General features: G+C 42.6%; 1 protein-coding gene across 9 annotated transcripts in view; it reads left to right on the top strand.

Moving 5' to 3' along the window:
- The first annotated feature begins 1841 nt into the window (after nt 1-1841).
- The window catches only part of FOXP1 (forkhead box P1), a 494830-nt gene continuing 480572 nt past the window's right edge, over nt 1842-16099 (top strand). For 6 of the 9 annotated variants that reach the window (XM_074957483.1, XM_074957481.1, XM_074957480.1 and 3 more), the window contains exons 1-2: nt 1847-1954; nt 3388-3484. The gene's annotated coding sequence lies outside the window, so the exon portion shown is untranslated. Of the gene's footprint in view, nt 1955-3387; nt 3485-16099 lie in introns of all 9 variants that reach the window. The other 3 variants (XM_074957494.1, XM_074957490.1, XM_074957489.1) reach the window with 3 other exon arrangements.

Here is a 16099-nt window from a genome sequence, read left to right as displayed (position 1 = left end):
AGGAGTGGGCTCTTGGTTTACTAATGGCCTACTTTCCTCTGTCTGGCACTGGTAAAAATATTTATTGGTTATTTTATACATATTATTTATTAACAATTTAGCTGTGCAAGTAAGTCCTTATATTAAGCACTGTAGCAAGGGAGTGCTTACACCATAGGACTGGGGGGTCAGGAATTCTGGATTCTATTTCCAGCTTTACCACTGACTCATTGTGTGATTTTAAGCTGTTAATGTGGCCTCTCCGTGCCTCGCATACCTATCTATAAAACAGGGTAATTTTCCCCTACCTTACAGGGATGTTGGGAGGCTCAATTATTTTTTGCAAAGTGCTTTGAGAGCCTCATAAAAGGCCCTGAATTATAATTGATAGCGCAAAATTATTACTTTTCAAACTGGTTATAAATTTGATTTTTTTTTTAAAGAAAGGCCTGGATCCTGTTACGGGTTAAAGTGTTTAAAAAACACAGAGGTTTGTGAGCAGGAAGACTGCAACCTAACTGTTCCAAACTGGCTTCACGAAAGAAATGCCAACATACTATTAACTAGCCACTACTGCTATGGCCTTGGTAATATAACTCTTCAGTGGTACCCATCCTATTCCCCATGCCCTTTTTATTTTTCCTTTCTTAAGGAGGGGAGTTAATTTAGTGCTAAGAGTTTAGAAATAATGCAGCATTTATTCAGCATCCCTTGCCTCCTTTATTGGATTTCTCACAGGCGATTTAACTTCAAGCCTGGTTGCAACACACTAACAAATCTCATCCTTCCCCCCCCCCCCCCGAGCACGGGATGTAAACTACCCGCAGCAGTTTCCTCCTGACCGGTATCTCTGCAACAGCAGGTAACTTGTGTTAAACAACGCATCGCCCCAGACTCCGAGCCTGTTCCTAGAAGGAGCAGCGAAGGGGGGTGGGAAAAAACAAAACAAAACAAGCGACTCGCGATTGTAAGGCACTTTCTCCCAACGGCGCCTTGCCCGGACTCACCCCAGCCCCAGCGCGCGTGTAAGCGAGCTCCGTGCCCGGTGGAAGGCGAGACTCGCTCGCGGCACACGCCCGTTTCCTTGCACACTGGGGCTTGTCCTTCTGCTGAACTTTCACCTCCCGAACTCGCCTGCTTTCATTGGATCGGGTGCCGAAAAAACCGAGAGAGGGGAGAAGCCGCTCGCTTCAGCGCTGCCTCCGAAGCGCTCGCACGCTCGCTGCCCGGCGCTGGCTCCAGACGGTCTCTCCCCGGCCCGCACCGGCTCTCCTCGCCTCGGGACGGGAACGAGCCCCGGCCAACAGTTGTCTCGCCCCGCTCGCTAGCCCCCCCCTTGGCCCCAGCTCGGTTGTTTCCCCGTCTCCCCCCTTTAGCCGAGCGGCTCTGCCCTGCACCCCCCCGCCAAAGCCCTGTGCCCCGGTTCTCCCCCCTCTCTCCTGGCTGCGCTGCGCTGCGCCCCCCGGCTCCTCTCCCTCTTTGGCAACTGCGGGCGCTCCCCGCGTGCGTGTGTGTGCGCGCGTGTGTGTGTTTTTTTCTTTGCACCGAGCCTTGTTGTTTACCCAGCAGGTGGATGTGACGTCAGAGACTCATAACAGCAAAAAATAACAACATCTCCCTCCGCGGGGGTGTTCTTTCTCCCGCCCCCCCCCACCCCCCGCTTTGCTTCCTTCTTCTTCCTCCCTGTCGCTAAACTCCAGAGTGGCCGCGCAAGGCGCCTGGAGCCGAGCCCGGGAGCGGCGGGGGGCTGGGAGCCGCGAGCCGGGCCGGCCCTGCCAGGCGCTGGGCTCCCCGGGAAGCTAGTCCCGAGCGGAGGGCTCTATTGTTATTGATTGTGCGGCTGTTGCACGCTGTGCCTGCTGCCCAGGCTCGGCGCATGGGGCTTGCCCGGCTAGAGTGCAGGGAGGGACGGGCAGGCAGACTCACCCGCGCTGGGGGGAGCCCGTAGTGGGCACCGACAGGCCGTCTCCAGCGGGTGAGTTTGGCTTTTCGGCTTTCCCCCTCCACTTTTGAGGCGCCTTCTTGTTTGTTTCACTTTTCTCCCTGCCTCCCCCACCCCAGCCCCCTAACTCCTTCCACCATCCCGCCCTCTCTCCCTCCCCCTCCACGTGCCCCCCTCCCCCTGCCTGCTGGCGGGGGATGCGCGCTGGCCGCCGGTCTGTGTGCATAAATCAGAGCCGATGCAGTGGGAGAGGCGGCGGCTCCTTCACCTCTGGGGCTGGCCGCTGGAGCAGCCCCACCAGCCACCCCCCCCCTTCCCCCCTCGCAGCGCCGGTGCAAGTTGGAGGGGGCTCCGCTGGGGGGAGCGCGGCCAGCAGGGGACGGGGGCAGAGAAGGGAGCTGGTGCGCGGGGAGGACACGCCGCTCCCTTGGCGCTGGAGGGAGCGGGGGGGGGGGGGGGGGGAGGGAGACCAACTTCCCCCCCCACCCCTTTCTGCTCTGACTTTTTGGAAACTTTTAATCCATCATCTTCCCCCCGCCCCGTGAACTACTTCAGCGCACGGGCCCTGGGCGCACACGCCCCTCCGCGCACGCAGGGGCTGGGCTGGGCTCGCCTGCCGCTCGCGCCGGCGGTGCGCTCCCGCGGAGTGGCGCCCCGGGGAGCAGCGCGCGGGCTCCCCTGGGGACCCAGCCAGACGTGGGGGCGGGGGGGCGCGAAGGGGGTCCCGCTCGGTTCTCCCCAACACCCCCCAGCCCGCGCGCACGCCGGGGGCTGGCCGCGGCGCTGAGCGTCCCCGGGATCGGGCTCGGCTCTTCCCCGCCAGGCGGCGGGCACGATCCCTGCCCCGCGGTGGGGGAGCTGGGGGGCTCTGGCTGGAGGGGCGCCCGGGCGGCGCAGTTGCAGGCAGGGTGCGGAGAAGCTGGCGCAGCGGGGACCGTGATCTCCCTCGCTACCCCTGCTACTCCCTCCCCCCCCCGGCTAATGAGAGAGCAAGTCCTGCCTCTCGCCCCTCCGCATCCAGGGCCACCTGTTGCCGCTTCCCGAGCACTCAGCCCAGAGGACTCTGCGCCGGAATTGCCGTGTACCCCCGCCAGTGTAACACACGCACACACACAGCATCGTCGCCAGCCTGCCCACCCCCCACCCCCCTTTTCGGAGATGAAGTGTTTGAATAAACATTTGCAGCTCTAGACCCAACCCTGCCACTTGCCCCGTGGCGCAACTCTTGCAAGCGCAGATCCCCGTTGAATGGTGGTGAAGGGAGATTTTTAGATCCTGTTACTACCGCGAAGTCCTTAGATCTAGTTCCTGATCCCGTTTCTTGCAAGTGTGTCAAGGCTCCTCGTCTCTCCCCCCGCCCCCCCGCACCCCAAACACAGCACATCTCTTCCCCCTTCCCCTCCCCCTTACCAAACCTGCCTTCTGGAGACTTGTTGAAAGAACCCCTGGTTTCTTCTCGACCGTAGAGCCCAAAGTTTTGCCTGCCGGAGCAGCACCACCCTTTGCTGAGGAGCTGTGTACTGGCGATCATTCGCTCAGAGCCTTTCTCACTGCTATCTCCCGGTAAGTATAGGAAAGTCGGCGGAGGCTTTTACATATAAGGATATAAAGGACACCCCCACCCCACCCCGCCACACACACTTCCCCACTCCAAAAGCAAACTCCCAAATAAAGAGAAACCAGGGAACATCTATCCTAAAAGGTACAGATCAGCTTACAAAAGCTACAGGCTGAAAAGTTTTTCAGGTCAGTGAAACCGAAGGGGGGAAAGTACATGCTGCAGGTTGTATTAAACATGGAGTTGTCTTTTTTTTTTTTAAACAAGAAAACATGGGATCAGAGTTGAGCTAACAGTATAAGTGTTGCTGTAAAATACAGTGACATGCTTCCTTTCCCTCCCCCATCCCACTTTATAACTATTAATTATTTCCAACTCATTGTGTTTAAATACCATTGCTGGGCTGATTACAAAGTGTATTGATTTTAGCCTGCCTTCATTCTAGGCATTGGTCTTAAAATTTTGCTTTTAGTGAACCAAAAAACTCCTAAAATGGCACTTTTTAAAAACAATATGACTGTCAGTGTCAACTCTTCAGACATCATGCTCCTACCAAGCATTTCATTTAATGGCTACAAGAGCTTCTGAATTCTACTTCTATAGAGAGTTCTGGCTTGATCTATCCTATCCTATCAGAAGCTAAGGGTTTCACTTTTAGTAACTGTTCTGTGAATGAGTAATGTGTACAGTATTTGCACAGTGTGTCTGTACAGTAGATGATTCTGAATCCTTGAGTATTGAATAATTATATTTTTAAAAAAATATGTAAATCACACTTGCTTTAAATTTAGCTTTCTCTGTTCTTATGCATTTGCTTTGGTTATCTGACTTATAAAACATCAGTGTAGCTAATTACATTCTCTTAACTAGGCAGCTAGTTACTTGTAAGTATGTCTTTCAAGAAATGTATTTCTGGTACTCCTTAAGGTAGTAGTTGTCTTTGGTTTAATTTTGTTGGGGGACAGAAGTTGATGTTTGAAGTACTTAATAGTATTTTACAGTTTATCTGATTGAGAAGGCAAATCCTGTGTTTTTCTTCAGTGTTAAGCATGAGAGGTTTTCAAATATTTTGAGTTCTACAAGAACAAAGTGGATTTCAAGGAAGAAGTGTATTATGCATCTTTGAAACCAGATTGAGGGGATCAAGGGAAGGAGGGGAGACTTGGACTTTTGGTTTCAAGTTCTCTGTTCTAAATCCCCCTCCCTGCCCCAAATTTTATTTGAACTATTGCACAATTATAGAGAATGAAATGGGGGTGATGGGTGGGAGACGAATCTCCACTAGTCACCATTCAAAAGGTGTCACCTTTTTGGAATGAGATTTTAGCTATTGTAGCTTTAACATCTTGCATTGGCAGCATTCTTTCCCCTTAGTCTTTGGATTAGTCATTGTATGAGAGAGAGAGAGAAAAAAAAATTGCTTTTTTGAAAAAAGTAAAGTAAACAGCCTCCAACAAGTGAACCTTGACAACCCAGATTAAGGAAGGCAGTAGAGATCAAACAAATCTGCTGCTGGGCTGTTGTCAGGAGCTGCCTCACTGAAAGCTCTGGACTATTTGATCAGGCAGCAAGGTTATATGTTCACTTATCCAGAAATGGACCATTACAAATGCTGATCTTTGTTGTGAAATCAAAAGATAACTTTGAGAAAAACATCTATAGTATTTCAATTCAGTGTTTTTCTACCTCTTCAAATTCTGACTTGCAGATTGAGTTAATTAATCAGTCTTTGGGACTGATGTATTCAGTTTTAAGTTGATTTACAGTTTGATTTTATTTATGCTACCTAGAATTGCAGAGAAGTTCACTAATATCATGTTAGCAAAATAATTTAAAGTTTTATTAAGTTCACCTCTGAAGTTTTAGAATCTCTGAATTGTCAGGAAGTGAAGCGTGCGTGTGCGAAGGTGTTGTTCTGATGTGGACTAGAACAATTTCGTTATTTTTTGCCTTATTTTTGGTTTCACTCGGTTCTTGGAATTTAGAAAACAAAAAGGTAATTTTCTAAATATAGCATCAAACAATGAGGTTTCATGTTTTGGCCATGTCCTGATTTTTACAAAAATGTTTTTGTCATGTCCCTTTGAGTCTACTTTATATAAACTTAATTACTATACTTTTGTTTAAAGAAAATAGTAGTACCAAATGTCAGCATAGAGTATTATGATTTTCTCAAAGTTAAAACAGAAGTATCAACTAATCAAATTAGATTATTTATATTCCTTTAAACCTTTTGTAGGATTCTGTACTCCTCTTCAAACACTTCAGTGTAAACGCTGCAAATCTTATTCACCACCTAGTTTCTTGCTATAAAATATCCTAAAACAATGGAAATAGAGATTTTTCAAATCCTTAAGTAAAAAGCTGCTATGTTAATGTACACAGGAAACAACAAGTAAACATGTATTGCATGGTAAAAAAAACCTCTGTCACTTAAGTATTTCTTTAATTAGCAGTACAGACACACAATAAGCGCTTTTATACTTTTTTTTTATAAGCCAAGGTTTCATCACCATGCTGCACAACTTATTGCAAAGCCAGTAGTTTTTTATAGCATATACTTTTTATTGTCTAATTAAAGTATGCATGTTAAACATACACATGTATGCTATTAAAGCCATTTTGGGTAATATGTAATGTTTTTTAACAGCTATAAACATTTTCTCCTTAAATCAGTTCCACCAGGAATAGTAATAGTAACCCAGCTGGTTTTTATACTGGTAAGAGAAGGAAAAAGAGTTAAGTGAAGAATTGTACATTCAACACTATCGTGTTTCAAATGTGGCATAATGCTGTTTTATTAGGGAAGATCGCTGTTAAACCGAGCTTAAATTTGCACTAACATCATTATTATGAGAATACTGTAAACATGTAAGCCTCTCAAATCCATTTTGTTTCATGCTATTGTAAAAATTAAGGGAAAGTTTGGTAGTAAACAGCAAGCTTTTTCATGGAATACAGTTAAGTATTTAATATTCTTATAGCTTGTGGCCATTTATATTGATCGTTTGACTTGGATAACAATGTAATTGCTTCATGAAATATTTTTCTGATGTGTGTTATATGTAAAATTATAGAACATGTGCACTCATGTAGAATGTATAGTTATAATATGGTTATTTCAGCAAGTCTGTCCAGTTATTTATATTTTGTGATGGTGCTTTTGTCTTTCTACATTTTCTCAGAGATGCTTTAATAAAATGTAAATAGATCATATGCTGTCAGAAAATAGTATAAATTTTGTTTACGATTCAGTTGGGTTAAGGTACTTATACTAAAGAAGCTCATTTAACCCCAAGACTTAGCATTAAGTGGTGAGAGGTCTCATGAAGAGCTTCTGCTGCCCTTTGCTCTTATGATAATCTTAAATTACTACAGTTTAATTGCAACTTCAAGGGACTGAGCTGAAATGTTTTATACAGCTGAGAAAGGGTTGGAGAAAACTGCAGCTAGATTTGAACAGGTAGTTGGTTTCCTTTGAACAGGAACTGCATGTGTTTAGGCCTTTTCTTACCTTTCTAAATGCATGTTGCACTGTAGTTTCATGTAAGGGCCTATCAAGTTTGCACAGAAGTAAAAATCCAATAGCAAAACTTGGATCAGACTTCAGTGGGAGCAGGACTGGGCCCTTATAGAAGCAATCAAGCTAATGGGTGAATACATATTTTGCACATTGTCAGTATTTAAATATATATGTGCATTTAGGAAAAGATCAGAACCACCCCCCAAAAGATTTTTGCTGTCTGTTTCTCATAATCACTTCCATAAGAGAGAGGTTCTTTTGGGGAAAAAAATTTTTTAAAAACCTGAAGGAAATAATGACTGGTTTCAGTATTAAGGTAGTGACAAAAAAAATAAAAATGGAAAAACTTCAATTATGGCTTGCACTCTGTCTGTACTGCAGCTCATTCCATTTATGACTAGGCACTGCAAGTGTCTCAGACGAATATAACTTGCTATCTCCCACATGTGTCACAATACTTATTAAATGAGTAGTCAAAGACACTCATTAAATGAGTGGGTCAAATTTGTAGACATTTTGCATTGGATTCTTGCAGCATATTTGCAGTAAAGGCAGTTATTCTCATAGACTCTGACCCAGCAAAGCACTCAACCTCAAGCTTGTGCATAACTTAAGCACTAGTGGTCCTATTGCCTTCACATGCTTAAAGTTATACACATGCTTAAGAGCTATTTGGATCCTGGCCATAGTGAAATTAAATCATGATTTGAATTGTTTTGTTAGCTGAATGCTTTTCATGTGTCTTACTGCAGTAGGAAATTAACAAGATTGGCTGTCTGTAGAATTCTTCTCTTTTGCCTTAACTAAAGCACTTGCTCTCAGTCTACTGATCTCATAAACTACTATATAGCTTGATTCCCATAGCTATTACTGTGTTGGTAATTGCAGCTACAATAGGTAATAAGATGATGTCGCTGGGTATTCGGTATGGAGGAAGTAGAATGGAATAAACAATACAGTAATCAGGAAAGACTTAATTATACAAACTTTATAGTTTCATTATTGTTTTTATTAATTCAGATTTTTTTGGTGTTCAAAGATTTAAGGGGCTGCTTCATTTTTTAGACGATCAGACACGTTGATTGGAATGTCTTGAGTACTTTAACATCCTTTCTTTGTCTTACTCTTTTCTTAAACCAACCTAATCACAGAAAAAATTAGCTTGCAGATTTCTCTACAAGTGTACTCTAGGGTTTTGTCTTTCTAGTCTCCTGGCACCAATCTCCTATATACCTGAAGTGCACAGTATTGTGTATAACAGGGTGTGTGTGTGGCATATACTCAGAGTAAGCTGGATAATTATTTATTCAGTCCTGTTCTGAAAATGAAGATAATGTTCCATAAACAACTGAGAATACAGAAAAGCCTGAACAAAACCAGCTACTGTTCAGAAAGAACCTAGTACCTGAGTAGAACTAAGTGATTTCCCCCCCCACTGTGCACACACTAACCCCTCCTTATGCTATTCAAAAAAATCTCAATTTTTTAGTGCCTTGAAATTGCAATTAAGTTGTAGTAATTTAAGATTATTGCAAGAGTGCAAAGGGCAATAGAAGCTCTTTAGAAGTCTCATCTCAACACTTAATGCTACTCAGTCATGGGGTTAAATGAGTTTCCTCAATGTAAGTACTTAAAGTAACTAAATCGTAAACAAAATTTATTCTATATTCTGACAACTAATAATCTATTTAAATTACATTAAAGTGTGAGTGTGAAAATTTAATTAAATATAGAAGTACTGTCAAGCCCTGTAAATATCTTGACAGATCTACTGAAATGGAAGCCATATCATGAAATATTTACTTACGTCTGGTGTGTTACGATATTTCAGGGAATGCTCTTTGGAAAACTAATTGTAGGCCTTTCCCAGTCCCCTGTATGGTGGGAATGGTCTCAGAAAATAATATGAATGAATAGAAAACTTTATTCAAATGATCCTCAAGTGTATTGTTTACTGTTAATCAGTCTTTCCATACGGTACTTGTCATTGTTATGTTGTTTATTACAAGTGCCTATTTCCTCAATAAGTTAGCCTGTTAATTCAAATGTAAACTTTGTTAAAACAGACATCTTATGCGATGGAATAATATTTCATAGTGTTCAAGGTGTGATGGTGATGGATGCATAATTTTTAAGTCTACTTTCTTCTGTCTTTGAAGAGGATCGAAATGGCTCAGAGCACAGCAATGCAGTAAATGCTGTTATTACTGTTGTTGGTTTAATTGATTTTTTTCAGATAGAAAATGTTTTTTTATAAAATATATGAAACCATTTTGTGTTGTGTGTATTTAAATACACATGCCTGATTGTCCCCTCTCATGCCTGTAAATCAGGAGTAACTCCACTGAAGTCCATGCAATGCTGGTGTAAACAAAAGGAGAATCGTGCCTGTGTTCTGTGCCAGCATGTGGGAAAGTTGAGTTTGGGTGAAACTCCTGCGCTCCTTAGCTCCTTAAGGCTTTGTCGGGCTGTAAGTGTTGCCAAGGTAATGCTATCCTCCCTATAGGGAGGATGCAGCATGAGTCTTGCTTTCTCATGCCTTGGTGACTGGTCGAAGGATTGGTCGGGCAGTCTGAGCAGCAGACTGCTTGCTCTCCCAGGCTCTGAGCAAGTGCTTTGATCTTGGCAGCTGAGTCACGGGAGGGAGGATTAAGACCTGTGAAGAGGGAGGGGAAAGAAATGTGGACTAGAATAGAATAGTCTGTTCAAAAACTCTGGAACTTCATGTGGGCTGGCTCAAATCCTAACTCATGGAAGTGGTGTGTGATGGGTGAGGAGTGAATGCTTTCCTTTGGCAAACATTCTTGTCTGGGCAGTGGGTTGAGGGGATAGTCCATGCTCTGGTGGCGTTGGCTTCTCTGCTGCTAAAACAGAAAGTCAAACAAAAGGTGGCCTAGTTGGGCAAGTTGATTTGGAGCCACTAACATACTTATTAGTTTCGCCCCTAGAATCCAGACATTTCCTTTCATGTTGTGTCTTGGTTTGAGCTGTGCTTCCCAATTAGTTTTGTCATGTTGTTGCTAGCAATTAGGGTCAAATGTCTTTCCTTGGGCTCTCTACTTTTCTTCTCAGTATTCCTCCCCCGGGTTTGTAATGCAAGCTATTTATTCATTAATTAGTAGATTAAGCATATTAACACATCAGTAAACGAAAGCAGTCATACTTCCCAAGGCATCTTGGGAAACCCTCTGTAGTTTTATGTGATTGGACATGCAGTATTACTGGTTTAGAACGCAGAGCCAATGATGGCAAAGTGTTTTTAGGAGTGAAATAGAGTGAGCATGAAAGTAAGTAGAATGTCATGTCTCTATTAAAAAGATTGCGATAAGGGAAGATAAAATGGTGAGGAGGTTTGGTTACATGGTCAGAGCTTCAGATAATTATGAAAATCAACCTGTTCAGCATCCCTTTCCCTCTTAACAAACCAAACCAGACCTACTTTCCAATGCAATAAATGTTGGGGGGCCTTCACGTTATCTGGTTGAAAAGGTGCAGTTTTCAACAGCGCCAGAGGGTATGTCTACACAGCAATTAGACATCTGCCGCTGGCCTGTGCCAGCTGACGTGGGCTGCAGTGTAGACGTTCAGGCTTGGTCTGCAGCCCAAGCTCTGGGACCCTTCCATCTTGCAGTTACACAGCCCCTTAGACAAAGTCACTGGCATGGGCCAGCCATAGGTTTTCAATTGCAGTGTTTGGTGTCTAACTCTTTTAGGAGATACCTATCTCTTTGTAGAAGCTTTTGAAAATTCCATCCTGAGACCAAAATACCCTTCCCTCACAATCTTTTAAAATACATGCCTCATTTCTATACAAGTTCAGTGTAGCCTTACCCAGTACTTGCTGTAAAGGTTATTCATGTTCTTCAATACTCACTCCAGAATAACAGCATTGTTTCTCTTTTTAAATTTATTTTTAAGGTCATCACAATTAATACCTCATTCAGATCGGAGGCAAGATTCAAGCTGACCCATAGTGCTGGGCTACCTCTTTGTTTTAGATCTCAAGGCTGTGCATGTCTGGAATGTAGCACTTGATTTCACAACAACAACAAAACCGCGATGCAGATATTTGTGTCAAGATGTTCGAGTGCCTTTCTGATTACGAGGCTGAGTAAAATGGAAAATAAAACTGATGAAGGGAGGGGAGGCAGCAGAACAGAGGAGGAGCAGTGTTAACGTCACTGCTTCTTCAATGTAACTTGCAGTGTAATATTAAATTTCTGCCTTCTTTGTTGAAAGAATGTTAATCATTTCATTAAGAAGAATTAAGTAATTAACTGATATATCTTTAGGAAGCAGCCACAGACCTTTTTTTAAAAAAGCATCTTATTAATTAAATACTGTCGTTAGGAAGCTTACCGCTTATTTTACTACTACCAAAGGGTAACTAAGGATATGTCTATGCCGCATTTACAACCCCATGACTGGCATGTGCTAACTGACTCAGGTTCAGGGGAAGGGACTGTTTGATTGTGATGAAGATGTTCAAGCTTGGGCCTGAGCTCTGGGCCCCCTCCTCCCCTCGCAGGTTCCTAGAGCCTGGGCTCCAGTCTGAGCCCAAATGTCTACACCGCAGTTAAAAAGCTCCTTAGCCTAAGCATAGTAAGCCCGAGTCAGCTGGCACAGGCCAGCTGCAGGTGTCTTATTGCAGTGTAGACATACCCTAAATAGGCAAGCGAGAAGACCTTCAAAATTACTTATTACTATGTTGCTGGCATAGTAATAAATAACTTTTTTTGTAATTTAAAATATGATATTCTAATAGAAAATATAACCTGCAATTAAGAGATTTTTCTGGCTTTTGTCAGCTGTGGTGTTGCAGACCTTATTTTCAGAGGGCTCTGTTTGGGATTAAGAAGTTGAAAATCTTAAAATTTTCACCTTGGTGTTTTTTAAAATAATGGCTTCTTTGTTACAATGATAAGCTAGTTGATAGTGAGTCATGAACTCTGTCTTCTTTGACAGTAAGATGAACTTTTGTTAGCTGTAGAATCAACTCATTTTGTTTTTTAGGACTCCATTCCCACACTCTGTACTCAGGAAGAAGTCCCACTGAAGTCAGTGGTCTAAATGCTACCCTTCCTCTGGTGCAGAAGTCCTCTTAAAAGCAGTTTACATGCTGTGGTTAAGCTATGTGTGATGGGGGATAGCTGTGCAGGGAGACTCTGGGCACCATGTGCACCATAGAGGAAGGCTCAACAATAGCTGTTTCTACAGTGATTTAGCCTAGAGCAAGGTAGGGTGAAACAGATGTGCGGCAGTGGCATGGCCAGTAAGCTTGCTAAGTTGGTGAATCACTTGTCAAGACCAAACTGGTGGGTGGAGAAAATGGTGAAAATATTCTTCACTACATTTTGTCAAGTATCAGGGGGTAGCCGTGGTAGTCTGTGGCTGGCTCACTACAAAAGCAACTTGGAATTGACACCACCTCCTCAATTGCTGGGAGTGAACTACATCAACCCTGATTGTATTGGCCGTGTCAACACTGGTTCTCCGCTTACGAGGTAACTCCCTTCTCTTCATGTGTCAGTATAATAATGCCTGCATCTGTAATTTTCACTCCGTGCATCTGACGAAGTGGGTTTTACCCCAAAAGCTGATGCCCAAATAAATCTGTTGGCCTTTAAGGTGCCACCGGACTCCTTGTTGTTGTTCACTACATTTGTGTATCAAAACTTCTGTTTTATTGTTTTGTAAATTGACCGGCTCTAAGCAAGCTGTGTTTGCAGGAGGAACAGTGTTTGGGAGTATCTGTGCTAGTGTACTGTACCTTGTATCCCTGCACGTGTCCTCTACTCGGGATTGGGCCATCTGGGAGATCTGTTACCTCTGTGCAGGGTGTGGTGCTAGCTTGTCAGATTGCTATAGTTTCTTTTCTGATGACAACTGTTTCTAATATCCTGGACAGTGGGACTGAAATTTGACACAAGCTTGAGTTCATCTTGAGCCAGATAAATCACATAATGTAGTAGCAGCTGTTACATTAGCATTGGTACGTTCTACTTCCATAACTCTGCTTCTTCCAAAAGAGAGGGCTTCTTTTCTTTCACCTTAAGACAATGTAATGCAAACTCTTTGTCAGTATATAATAGATTTTTAACAGAGTGGGTGAACTTCGTAAGTAGGTGCATTTCAGTGCATGGGATATATAGAGACAGGGCTGGATTCTGTTCCCAGTTACAATGGCGTAAGCCCAAAGGATCGCCATTTAAATCACTTACACTATTCTGATTTAAGTGAGAGCAGAATTTGGCCAGCAGCCGTGATGCAAGTACAAAATACAAATTATAAAAAAGTACTTGGTCTGTATACCGTGGTCTGTATGTCTCTTCGTGGAACTCTGACTTCATTGGCGTTATGTCAGCAATGGCCCAGTAAGTTTTGTCATATTAACATAATTACTTTTTCTAAAACCAAATACTTGTGACAGAAGCCCAGTCCTGCTCCCACTGAAGCAAAACTCCCTATTGATTTAAATGGGGGCAGGATAAGGCTCTCTGAAATTGTCCATGGTAAATCTCATTTGTCAGTCATAAACTATGCTCCTGTTCATTAACATTGACAGTGTACTCAGATGTTTTGTTTAAACATTTTAAAAGTGAACTGTGTATTTTCTAACAAATCATTACTTGCTATTCAGAATGCTTTGAACAAAGGATGTGTTAAAAGCATGCAGCCCAGTTATGGTTAGTACAGGTAATTTATAATTGTACTGTAGGTAATACATTTGTGTGTTTGTTTTTTTGTTTGTTTGTTGTTTTTTTTTGAGCATCTGTTGTAAAAAACAGTTATCTTCCTTCACAGGACTGATTTTTGGTTTTTTAAATCTTTCATGTTTAGTAACAGGATCTTGTTGAGATTCAGACATTCGCCTCAATACAATTCACTTGGTGTTGTAACTTGTTGTGATGGAATCCACCCCTGTATTCACACCCTACACACTATTGTAATAATCTCTGTACAAGGTATATCATTTGAAAATTCATAATTTGGTGGTCAACATTGTCCTGATAAAATGTGTGGCGACACTGACTGTGAAGTTATGAGATTCCCATGTATGATGATGATGACACGTTCCAAAGCCCTGCCCAAGCAGAAGTTGGCAGATGGGTCTGTCCTAAACAAAGGAATGTGTGCTCTGCTTAATTTGCATTTAAGCAGTAAACGGAGTCATCAAGCAGGATGGGGGGAAAAAAGAAAGCTCAAAGAGGTGAAAAAAACAGCAGGGAACATACTTGCTTGTAGACTGTCTCTTGGTTCTCAGCTGGATATGTTTTTTTTTAAGAGGGGGATTGGAACTAAAAAGCAGGGGCAAACACACCAACGCACTCCCTCTCTTTCCCTGTCTGTCTCTGGTATTGCACCAAAGAAGACAAAGGAAAACGGCCGTTGGATTTGGGGGCGGGAGGATCCTGACCTGAAAGTTTGGTCACTAATCTGCTGGAGCATGTGGTGAGAAAGTTTGCTTTGCAACTAAGATAGTTTAAGTAGGTATTAGTAAGTGTCCTATCTCTCTCTCTTTTTTATAATTTTTTACTTTTATGTCTCATTACTAGTACTCAAAATCTTTTTGTAGTAAACCAACTTTTTTTTATTGTTTCTAATCCAGTGAGTTTAAGTTGAAGTGTCTGGGTAATTCTATTTAAGGTAATAAAATGGCATATTATTCCCTTAGAGGAATAACAGACTTAAAATATTTCTACTGTCCAGGAGAGGGCTGGGCAGTACAGGACAGACATTTCTGGCGGAAGATTTGGGATGGGGAGTATGTTGGGGTCATCCTGCAGTGTAACTAAGGCTAGTGAGAGCCAGGGTGTAACTGGCAGGCTGCAGTACAGACACTCAGGGTGTGGCTGGCATGCTGGAAGGCTGTTTGTGGGTAGTCCACGTGGGAGCTACTAGAGCAAGTCATTGCAAGGCACCCAAGGTTGCAGGGCAGGGGTGACTCAGTCCCCCCATTGGTCTGAATTGTGCCCTATTACGTCACACTTGTATATCTGTTCTGTTTTCACTGCTGAAAAAACAGTATCTACCGTGCTTAAATTTTTTTTTAACAAGCTGAAATGCAATATAGTACCTGTGAAGTAAACTTAAAAATATTAAGCCAGTTCAACATATTTCTACTATTTAAAAATCAAATTGGAGGAGACTCGATATCCTATTTATTTTAAAGATTTGCTTGAATACACACTTCCCAGAAAAGGGTGCTTGGCCGGTTTAAGTGGCTTACTGAGGGCTTTTTTTTTTTTTTTTTTTTTTTTTTGATGCTTTACATTTGCTTATAAATTCTTGCCATGCTTAAGCAAATTATTGGAAATAGAAATTTATTAACTAGGGTTTTTAGGGAGTATAATAGATAGACTCACTCTCTCACCTATGTAAACTAGTCAGTCTGAACAATCTGAAAAATAGTAGATACAGTCTTCTAGCTCTGTTATCAAACTTGCTGCATAAGCCAGAGTTTATGCACTGTGATGATGCTAATGACCAACAGAACCAATGATGCATGACTAGAGGAAATCAGTGGTATAATCTGTGAAAGTTATCAGTTTTTTGTCATTAAATATTAGTGATAAATAATATACTTCATTTTGAGTAGATAGAACATATTTAATTCTGATGTACAGAGTTTGCAATTTAATAAGGGTCATTGCTGAGTAAAATGATAATCTTTTGTAATTTAAAAGGAAAGATAAAATGCATTTCTTTCAGCATAATCCACTGGCTCTGGCCATCCAGTAATGTTTGTCTTGACTGGCCTGTGATTGCTAGATAGTGTGTATTTTTTGTGCAGCAACTTGGCTTGGCTGTGGTGTGCTTTTTTTGTTTTGTTTGGTTTTTTTTAATTTAAGCGTCTAATTTGTTTGAGCCACACAAAAAGTTAAATTTATGAAAGCTGAGCCAAGCCGGAGATTCTTAGTTTACACTAATCAGACCCTTCCATTTTTTTATTATAAACTTCAAATCATAGAAGATAGCTGTTGCCCCATAAGGTGGCCCCTCCCCAAAACCAATGCATGGGTCATAATGTAAGTGGGAGGGGGGAAAATTCAGATTAAACATACAGTATTCATTCAGCAAAAGGTGCAGAGAAATC

This window comes from Natator depressus, chromosome 7 (assembly GCF_965152275.1).
Source record: "Natator depressus isolate rNatDep1 chromosome 7, rNatDep2.hap1, whole genome shotgun sequence".
In the NCBI taxonomy this organism is placed as follows: Eukaryota; Metazoa; Chordata; order Testudines; family Cheloniidae; genus Natator; species Natator depressus.
The sequence above is the reverse complement of the archived record's forward strand: the minus strand, read 5'-3'. Positions and strand labels throughout refer to the sequence as shown.